The sequence below is a fragment of the Triticum urartu genome, chromosome 4A (genome assembly GCF_056163025.1).
Source record: "Triticum urartu cultivar PI428250 chromosome 4A, HENAU_Tu73, whole genome shotgun sequence".
Classification (NCBI taxonomy): domain Eukaryota; kingdom Viridiplantae; phylum Streptophyta; class Magnoliopsida; order Poales; family Poaceae; genus Triticum; species Triticum urartu.
In genome coordinates, this window is record NC_141876.1 from 75,492,955 (window position 1) to 75,503,302 (window position 10,348).

At 40.9% G+C, this 10,348-nt stretch overlaps 1 non-coding gene across 1 annotated transcript; it reads right to left on the minus strand.

The window, feature by feature from the left end:
* Positions 1–487: 487 nt before the first annotated feature.
* TRNAD-GUC (transfer RNA aspartic acid (anticodon GUC)) lies at positions 488–561 on the minus strand. The gene has a single exon. It is a non-coding gene; the product is annotated as a tRNA-Asp (tRNA).
* Between the last annotated feature and the right edge of the window lie 9,787 nt (positions 562–10,348).

The window sequence follows — 10,348 nt, forward strand, 5'->3', positions numbered from 1 at the left end:
AGGCATAGGCATCTCAACACATTCCTCCTTCCGAGTTGCTTGTCCGAACTTGGCTCTTTAGTAAAACGAAGGAGCTGCTAAGCTATTATTAGGTATCAATTTAGGAGCCTTTTTTCATTTCCAACTACATTATTGTGAGCATTCGGAACCCGTTCCTACGCGGTCATCAAATTGGCTGGCTTTGGACCCTCGATCGCAGCAATGAACTCAGCGTCCCACTTAACTTACTTTTGGTACTTTTGAATCTTGTCCCATCCCATAGCTTCACAAGTGAATCTACCTATGGATCCATAAAGTTGATCATTACTTTTCAAATTCTTATTTCATGATCAGGAACATGATTGATAAAAGATGCTGTTGATGCTAACACGCATATAAATAGATGTTCCCCACTGCTTGCTCCTCTTACCCGAATGGGGTTATATGCCTTAGTGAAACTCAGGGTAAAGTGGCAGAGGTATGACCTCGGGAAGAAAGAAAGATCGGGCGGGGAAAACGGGGTTCGAACCCGCGACTTCTGGCGTGACAGACCAGCACTCTAACCAACTGAGCTATTTCCCCCTTTCGTAACTACTGTCGATTCAACAGTCACCTACCGGTTACCTTTGTAACTATACCAAAGTAGCTGTACAATAGAATGCCCTTCGCCTTTAGTACTTTTCTTATATATATTATGTTATATACTAAATGTGTCAAAGCAATAGAACTTATTGAAAAAAAACAAGCCCATCTTTCTCAAAAAGGAAGAGAGGGTGCGCCCCCCCAGAGAGAATCCCATTCTTTCAAGAAAGTTCTAATTAATTATGTAGAAAAAGAAATAAGGAAAATAGGAGTAAGCGAGTAGGGTCAACAAGATTCTAAACGAATACCACAAGTGACGGAACCGATGATGATGAAGAGATAAGGGGCGAAGGAGATTTTTTCTATTATTCCAATTCTTATTTATTGATTATCTAATTTATTTAGATCCATATTCATTTTCATTTGCAAATACAAACTCTCTTTCATTTTCTTTTTACTTTTGCGCTAAGGATAAGGGAACTGAGAAAAAAAGAGCTGGCTTGGCTGGTACATCAAGCATATGACATATTGCTTGTTCGGTGTGGTACACATATCTGTCAATGTCAATCAAGTAAGAAAATGCATTCCCACTGTCTGAGGAAAAGGTGAAGAATTGCAATTTATTGAGCTTGTAAGGCCCGTTGAAGTCCCCGAGAAAGGGTATAAATAGGGCTATAAGTAGGCCGTTTGCTATTGCAATAAGGGCTGCTCGCCTTTCCTTTTGACGGCTTGGCTTCCTATCGCTCCTATGTAGTGGTCGGCCTTAAAAGGAGTCTTCCTACCATACCATCATGCATGCCTATGTTATAGTGCGTTAAGCTTCGCCAGAAGCAAGCAAGATGATGAAGCGAAGCTTCGTAGACAAGGCTCGTTCCGTGCTTGACTTACGAGCTCGTGTAGTAAGGCCTCACCCTACTTCAATAAGGGCTTATGCACTCCACTCGTAAACGAGCGTTAGAGCTTTTTGAGCGAGCGAGCGAAGCCTTCCTGGAGCTTCCCCCTTCCCTCACCCGAGAATTGCATTTCCGCTTCAGCTTCCCCGGTTTAGTTGGTTTGGAGGATTAATTGATTGGATACCCAATCCGCATAATCTTTCAAAGTCACTGCTTCTACGACGATAGGCGTAAAGGCATGATTAGTTCCACGAATCTCACTGCACTGACCATAGTAAACTCCTTCTCGTTGTACCGAGATGGAGGTAAGATTTGAACGACCAGGTACAGCATCACATTTGACACCTGAGGAAGGTACAGCCCAACTATGAGGTACATCAGCGGGTGTTACAATCATACGTAGATGAGTTTTGGCTGGTACAACCACTCTATTGTCAACTTCTAATAAACGTGATTGGGTTGATTGGAACATGTTCTACAAGAGTCCTCGAATCCAAAGTGTCCTAAGAATGCTGGGTTAGCACCCGATCCATTAGCTTAGCACCCGATCATTTAGTATGTTGCTATTGCTTTCTTCATGACTTATACATGTTCCTATAACTATGAGATTATGCAACTCCCGTTTACCGGAGGAACACTTTGGGTACTACCAAACGTCACAACGTAACTGGGTGATTATAAAGGAGTACTACAGGTGTCTCCAAAGGTACATGTTGGGTTGGCGTATTTCGAGATTAGGTTTTGTCACTCCGATTGTCGGAGAGGTATCTCTGGGCCCTCTCGGTAATACACATCACTTAAGCCTTGCAAGCATTGCAACTAAATGAGTTAGTTGCGGGATGATGTATTACAGAACGAGTAAAGAGACTTGCCGGTAACGAGATTGAACTAGGTATTGGAATACCGACGATCGAATCTCGGGCAAGTAACATACCGATGACAAAGGGAACAACGTATGTTGTTATGCGGTCTGACCGATAAAGATCTTCATAGAATATGTAGGAGCCAATATGGGCATCCAGGTCCCGCTATTGGTTATTGACCGGAGACGTGTCTCGGTCATGTCTACATTGTTCTCGAACCCGTAGGGTCTGCATGCTTAAGGTTACGATGACAGTTATATTATGAGTTTATGCATTTTGATGTACCGAAGGTTGTTCGGAGTCCCGGATGTGATCACGGACATGACGAGGAGTCTCGAAATGGTCAATACATAAAGATTGATATATTGGAAGCCTATATTTGGACATCAGAAGTGTTCCGGGTGAAATCGGGATTTTACCGGAGTACCGGGAGGTTACCAGAACCCCCCGGGAACCATATGGGCCTTAATGGGCTTTAGTGGAAAGGAGAAAGGGGCAGCCCAAGGTGGCCGCGCGCCTCCCCCCTCCCCTAGTCCTATTAGGACTAGGAGAGGTGGCCGGCCCCCCTCTCCCTCTTTCCCCCTCAGGGAATCCTAGTCCAACTAGGATTGGGGGGGAGTCCTACTCCCGGGAGGAGTAGGACTCCTCCAGCGCCCACCTCCTGGCCGGCGGCCCCCTCCCCCTTGGCTCCTTTATATACTGAGGCAGAGGCACCCCAGAAACAACACAAGTTGATCCACGCGATCTATTCCTTAGCCATGTGCGGTGCCCCAGCCACCATAGTCCTCGATAATACTGTAGCGGAGTTTAGGCGAAGCCCTGCTGCTGTAGTGCATCAAGATCGTCACCACGCCGTCGTGCTGACGGAACTCTTCCCCGACACTTTGCTGGATCGGAGTTCGGGGATCGTCATCGAGCTGAACGTGTGCACGAACTCGGAGGTGCCGTAGTTTCGGTGCTTGATCGGTTGGATCGTGAAGACGTACGACTACTTCCTCTACGTCGTGTCATCGCTTCCGCAGTCGGTCTGCGTGGGTACGTAGACAACACTCTCCCCTCTCGTTGCTATGCATCACATGATCTTGCGTGTGCGTAGGAAATTTTTTGAAATTACTACGAAACCCAACAGTTGGAGCATGATTTAATTATTGATCGTCTTCCTTATGAGTGGCGGTCAGGGAGAGCGATGGTCTTTTCCTACCAATCTATCCCCCTAGGAGCATGTGCGTAGTACTTTGTTTCGATAACTAATAGATTTTTGCAATAAGTATATGTGAGTTCTTTATGACTAATGTTGAGTCCATGGATTATACGCACTCTCACCCTTCCACCATTGCTAGCCTCTCTAGTGCCGTGCAACTTTCGTCGGTACCTTAAACCCACCATATACCTTCCTCAAAACATCCACCATACCTACCTATTATGGCGTCTCCATAGCCCTTCCGAGATATATTGGCATGCAACTTTCCACCGTTTCGTTTATTATGACACGCTCCATCATTGTCATATTGCTACGCATGATCATGTAGTTGACATCGTATTTGTGGCAAAGCCACCATTCATAATTCTTTCATACATGTCACTCATGGGTCATTGCACATCCTGGTACACCGCCGGAGGCATTCACATAGAGTCATATTTTGTTCTAAGTATTGAGTTGTAATTGTTGAGTTGTAAGTAAATAAAAGTGTGATGATCATCATTATTAGAGCATTGTCCCAGTGAGGAAAGGATGATGGAGACTATGATTCCCCCACAAGTCGGGATAAGACTCCGGACGAAAAATAAAAAAAGGAGAAAAAAAGAGAAAGGCCATAAAAAAGAGAAGGCAAAAAAAACAAAAAAATGAGAGAAAAGAGAGAAGGGACAATGCTACTATCCTTTTACCACACCTGGGCTTCAAAGTAGCACCATGATCTTCATGATAGAGAGTCTCTTATGTTGTTACTTTCATATACTAGTGGGAAATTTTCATTATATAGAACTTGGCTTGTATATTCCAATGATGGGCTTCCTCAAAATGCCCTAGGTCTTCGTGAGCAAGCGAGTTGGATGCACACCCACTTAGTTTCTTTTTGATCTTTCATACACTTATAACTCTAGTGCATCCGTTGCATGGCAATCCCTACTAACTCACATTGATATCTCCTGATGGGCATCTCCATAGCCCATTGATACGCCTAGTTGATGTGAGACTATCTTCTCCTTTTTGTATTCTCCACAACCACCCTTCTATTCCACATATAGTGCTATATCCATGGCTCACGCTCATGTATTGCGTGAAGATTGAAAAAGTTTGAGAAAATCAAAAGTATGAAACAATTGCTTGGCTTGTCATCAAGGTTGTGCATGATTTAAATATTTTGTGTGGTGAAGATGGAGCATAGCCAGACTATATGATTTTGTAGGGATAGCTTTCTTTGGCCATGTTATTTTGAGAAGACATGATTACTTTGTTAGTATGCTTGAAGTATTATTATTTTATGTCAATATTAAAATTTTGTCTTGAATCTTATGGATCTGAATATTCTTGCCACAATAAAGAGAATTACATGGATAAATATGTTAGGTAGCATTCCACATCAAAAATTATGTTTTTATCATTTACCTACTCGAGGACGAGCAGGAATTAAGCTTGGGGATGCTGATACGTCTCCAACGTATCTATAATTTTTGATTTTTCCATGCTAATATATTATCAAACTTGGATGTTTTATATGCATTTATATGCTATTTTATATGATTTTTGGGACTAACCTATTAACCTAGAGCCCAGTGCCAGTTTCTGTTTTTTCCTTCTTTTAGAGTATCGCAGAAAAGGAAAATCAAATGGAGTCCAATTGACCAGAAACTTCACGGAACTTATTTTTAGACCAGAAGAAGCCCACGGAGTATCGGAGTTGGACCAGAAGAGTCTCGGGCTGCTCACGAGGGTGGGGGCGCGCCCACCCCCTGGGCGCGCCCCCCTGCCTCGTGGACAGCCCGGAGGTCCACCGACGTACTTCTTCCTCCTATATATACCCATATACCCTAAAAACTTCGGGGAGTAGAATAGATTGGGAGTTCCGCCGCCAGAAGCCTCCATAGCCACCGAAAACCAATCTAGACCCGTTCCGGCACCCTGCCGGAGGGGGAATCCCTCTCCGGTGGCCATCTTCATCACCCCGGCGCTCTCCAAGACGAGGAGGGAGTAGTTCTCCCTCGGGACTGAGGGTATGTACCAGTAGCTGTGTGTTTGATCTCTCTCTCTCTCTCGTGTTCTTGAGGTGATACGATCTTGATGTATCGCGAGCTTTGCTATTATAGTTGGATCTTATGATGTTTCTCCCCCTCTACTCTCTTGTGATGAATTGAGTTTTCCCTTTGAAGTTGTCTTATCGGATTGAGTCTTTAAGGATTTGAGAACACTTGATGTATGTCTTGCACGTGCTTATCTGTGGTGACAATGGGATATCATGTGATCCACTTGATGTATGTTTTAGTGATCAACTTGCGGGTTCCGCCCATGAACCTATGCATAGGCGTTGGCACACGTTTTCGTCTTGACTCTCCGGTAGAAACTTTGGGGCACTCTTTGAAGTACTTTGTGTTGGTTTGAATAGATGAATCTGAGATTGTGTGATGCATATCGTATAATCATACCCACAGATACTTGAGTTGACATTGGAGTATCTAGGTGACATTAGGGTTTTGGTTGATTTGTGTCTTAAGGTGTTATTCTAGTACGAACTCTTGAATAGATCGATCCGAAAGAATAACTTTGAGGTGGTTTCGTACCCTACCATAATCTCTTCATTTGTTCTCCGCTATTTGTGACTTTGGAGTGACTCTTTGTTGCATGTTGAGGGATAGTTATGTGATCCAATTATGTTATTATTGTTGAGAGAACTTGCACGAGTGAAAGTATGAACCCTAGGCCTTGTTTCCTAGCATTGCAATACCGTTTGTGCTCACTTTTATCATTAGTTACCTTGCTGTTTTTATATTTTCAGATTACAAAAACCTTTATCTACCATCCATATACCACTTGTATCACCATCCCTTCGCCGAACTAGTGCACCTATACAATTTACCATTGTATTGGGTGTGTTGGGGACACAAGAGACTCTTTGTTATTTAGTTGCAGGGTTGCTTGAGAGAGACCATCTCTATCCTACGCCTCCTATGGATTGATAAACCTTAGGTCATCCACTTGAGGGAAATTTGCTACTGTCCTACAAACCTCTGCACTTGGAGGCCCAACAACATCTACAAGAAGAAGTTTGTGTAGTAGACATCAGAGGGTAGGACAAAAGATGTCACGCAAGTTCTTTTCCATAAGCACGTATGATTATATTCGGAATACATGCCTACATTACATTGATGAATTGGAGTTTGTTCTGTGTCACCCTATGTTATAACTGTTGCATGAAGGATCGCATCCGACATAATTATCCATCAGTAATCCATTGCCTATGAGCTTTTCAGATATTGATCTTTGCTTAGTTACTTTTCCGTTGCCACTGTTACCATTACTACAAAGCTGCTACTGTTACTTTTGCCACCGTTACCATTACTTCCATACTACTTTGCTACTAAATACTTTGCTGCAGATATTAAGTTATCCAGGTGTGGTTGAATTGACAACTCAGCTGCTAATACTTGCGATTATTCTTTGGCTCCCTTGTGTCGAATCAATAAATTTGGGTTGAATACTCTACCCTCAAAAACTGTTGCGATCCCCTATACTTGTGTGTTATCAAGACTATTTTCTGGCGCCGTTGCCGGGGAGCATAGCTCTATTATTTGAGTCACTAGGGATTTATATCTGCTGGTCACTATGAGGAACTTGAAAGATGAGAAAACCAAGATTTATCCCTCAACTACGAGGGGAGGTAAGGAACTGCCATCTAGCTCTGCACTTGATTCTCCTTCTATTTTGATAAGCTTGCGACACCTAAACCTGCTTCTGCTATTAATTCTGAAATGTCGCATGTTATTGATGATGCCACTTCTGCTATGCATGATATTTATGATGAAACTACTTCTATGCTCAATAATACTATGCCACTAGGTGAATTTCTTGATGAACAACTTGCTAGGGCTAGAGAGAATGAAATTATTGAAACTGATAATATTGATGAAAGTGATGGTGAAGATTCTCCCCCTAGATATGAAGTGCCTGTTGTGCCTGAGGGTTATGTTATGGATGAAGAAACTGCTAGAGATTTTCTTGCTTGCAATGATAGATATAATCTTAAGAAATTATTAGCTAAGCTGAAAGAAAAGTCTTTGAATGCTAGAATGAAATATGACCCTGCATTTGCTACTTCACCTATCTGTATTACTGATAAGGATTATGATTTCTCTGTCGATCATGAGATAATTACTTTGGTTGAATCTGATCCTTTTTATGGCTATGAATCTGAAACTGTTGTGGCACATCTTACTAAATTAAATGATATAGCCACCCTATCACTAATGATGAGAAAACTCGCTACTACTATATCCTTAAGCTATTTCCATTCTCATTAAAGGGTGATGCTAAAACATGGTTTAATTCTCTTGATCCTGGTTGTGTGCGCAGTCCCCAGGATATGATTTATTACTTCTTTGCTAAATATTTCCCCGCTCATAACAAAACAAGCTGCTTTAAGGGAAATATATAATTTTGTGAGAATTGAAGAAGAGAGTCTCCCACAAGCTTGGGGGAGACTTCTCCAATTACTTAATACTTTGCCTGATCATCCTCTCAAGAATAACGAAATACTTGATATGTTTTATAATGGACTAACCGATGCTTCCAGAGACCACCTGGATAGTTGTGTTGGTTGTGTTTTCAGGGAAAGAACTGTTGATCAAGCTGAATTGCTATTGAATAATATGTTGACTGATGAAAATAATTGGACACTTCCTGAACCAACTCCTAAGCCAACTCCGAAGAAAAGGGGTATTCTCTTTCCCAGTCCTGAAGATATACAAGAGGCAAATAAATCTATGAAAGAAAAAGGTATTAAATCTGAAGATGTTAAGAATTTACCACCTATTGAAGAAATACATGGTCTTGATAACCCGACACAAATAGTAAAGGTAAATTCTCTCTATAGATATGAGACATCTGAAATCCCGTCTACTAAGTTTGCTAACCAATGCTTGGATGAGTTTGATAACTTTATTGTTAAACAAGAAAACTTTAATGCTTATGTTGGTAGACAATTGAAACGCAATGCTTATATGATTGAACACTTGAGTGATTATATGTCTAGAGTTAAGGGTGAACTTAAACTTATTAGTAAACATGCTTCTATGGTTACCACTCAAGTAGAACAAGTGCTTAAGGCTCAAAATGATTTGCTTAATGAATTGAATAATAAGAAAAATGATAATGTTGTTAGAGTTATGACTAGAGGGGGTAAATGACTCAGGAACCTTTGTATCCTGAGGGCCACCCCAAGAGAATTGAGCAACATTCTCAGAGAACTAATGTTGATGCACCTAGTCCTTCTAAGAAGAAGAAAACGAAAAATGATAGGACTTTGCATGCTTCTAGTGAACCTGTTGTTGACACACCTGAGAATTTCAATGATATTTCTATTTCTGATGCTAAAACACAATCTGGTGATGAACATGAACCTAGTGATAATGTTAATGATGATGTTCATGTTGATGCTCAACCTAGCAATGACAATGATGTAGAGATTGAACCTGTTGTTGATCTTGATAACCCACAATCAAAGAATCAACGTTATGATAAGAGAGACTTTGTTGTTAGGAAGCACGATAAAGAAAGAGAACCATGGGTTCATAAGCCCATGCCTTTTCCTCCAAAACCATCCAAGAAAAAGGATGATGAGGATTTTGAGCGCTTTGCTGAAATGATTAGACCTATCTTTTTGCGTATGCGTTTGACTGATATGCTTAAAATGAATCCTTATGCTAAGTACATGAAAGAAATTTTTGCAAATAAAATAAAGATACAAAAAGCTGAAATTTCCACCATGCTTGCTAATTATACTTTTAAAAGTGTAATACCTAAGAAACTAGGAGATCCACAGGAGTACCGTGCTCCATTAGAAGAAACTATGTTAAAACTGCTTTATGTGATCTTGGAGCCGGTGTTAGTGTTATGCCTCTCTCATTATATCGTAGACTTGATTTGAATAAGTTGACACCTACTGAAATATCTTTGCAAATGGCCGATAAATCAACTGCTATACCTGTCGGTATTTGCGAGGATGTGCCTGTTGTGGTTGCAAATGTTACTATCTTAACAGACTTTGTTATTCTTGATATTCCCGAGGACGATAGTATGTCGATTATCCTTGGTAGACCCTTTTTGAATACTGAGGGGCTGTTATTGATTGCAACAAAGGCAATGTCACTTTTCATGTTAATGGTAATGAGCATACGGTACACTTTCCGAGGAAACAACCTCAAGTCCACAGTATCGATTCTATTGGAAAAACTCCAACGATTACTATTGGAGGTTTTGAATTTCCTCTTCCTACTGTCAAGAAGAAATATGACATTCTTATTGTTTGGGACATGCATATCCCTATTGAGGTAACCTAGTGCTATTCGAAAATTCTCCGGTTTCATGCGATTTGGAATGAGTTTGTTAACAAGACTTGATCAACCTTGTTAGTGGATTCCTTTTGATGAGCATGAGATGGATGAAGTTAGAAAGCACAACTCTCTGTACCTCCTTTTACTTTCTGTTATTTAGATTAAATAAAGAAAAAATAATATTTTTCTGTTTGTTTTCTGAATTATCCATGCAATAAAAAAATACCCCGAAAATAAAAGTTCTCCAAATGCCCTGAAATTGAAATATCATTTTCTCTAGAATATTTAAGAATATCTGGCACTGAGAACACATCAGGGAGAGCCACTTATACGTCTCTGTCATATCTATAATTTTTGATTGTTCCATGCCAATATTCTACATCTTTCATATACTTTTGGCAACTTTTTATACAATTTTTGGGACTAACATATTGATCCAGTGCCCAGTGCAAGTTCCTGTTTGTTGCATGTTTTTTGTTTCGCAGA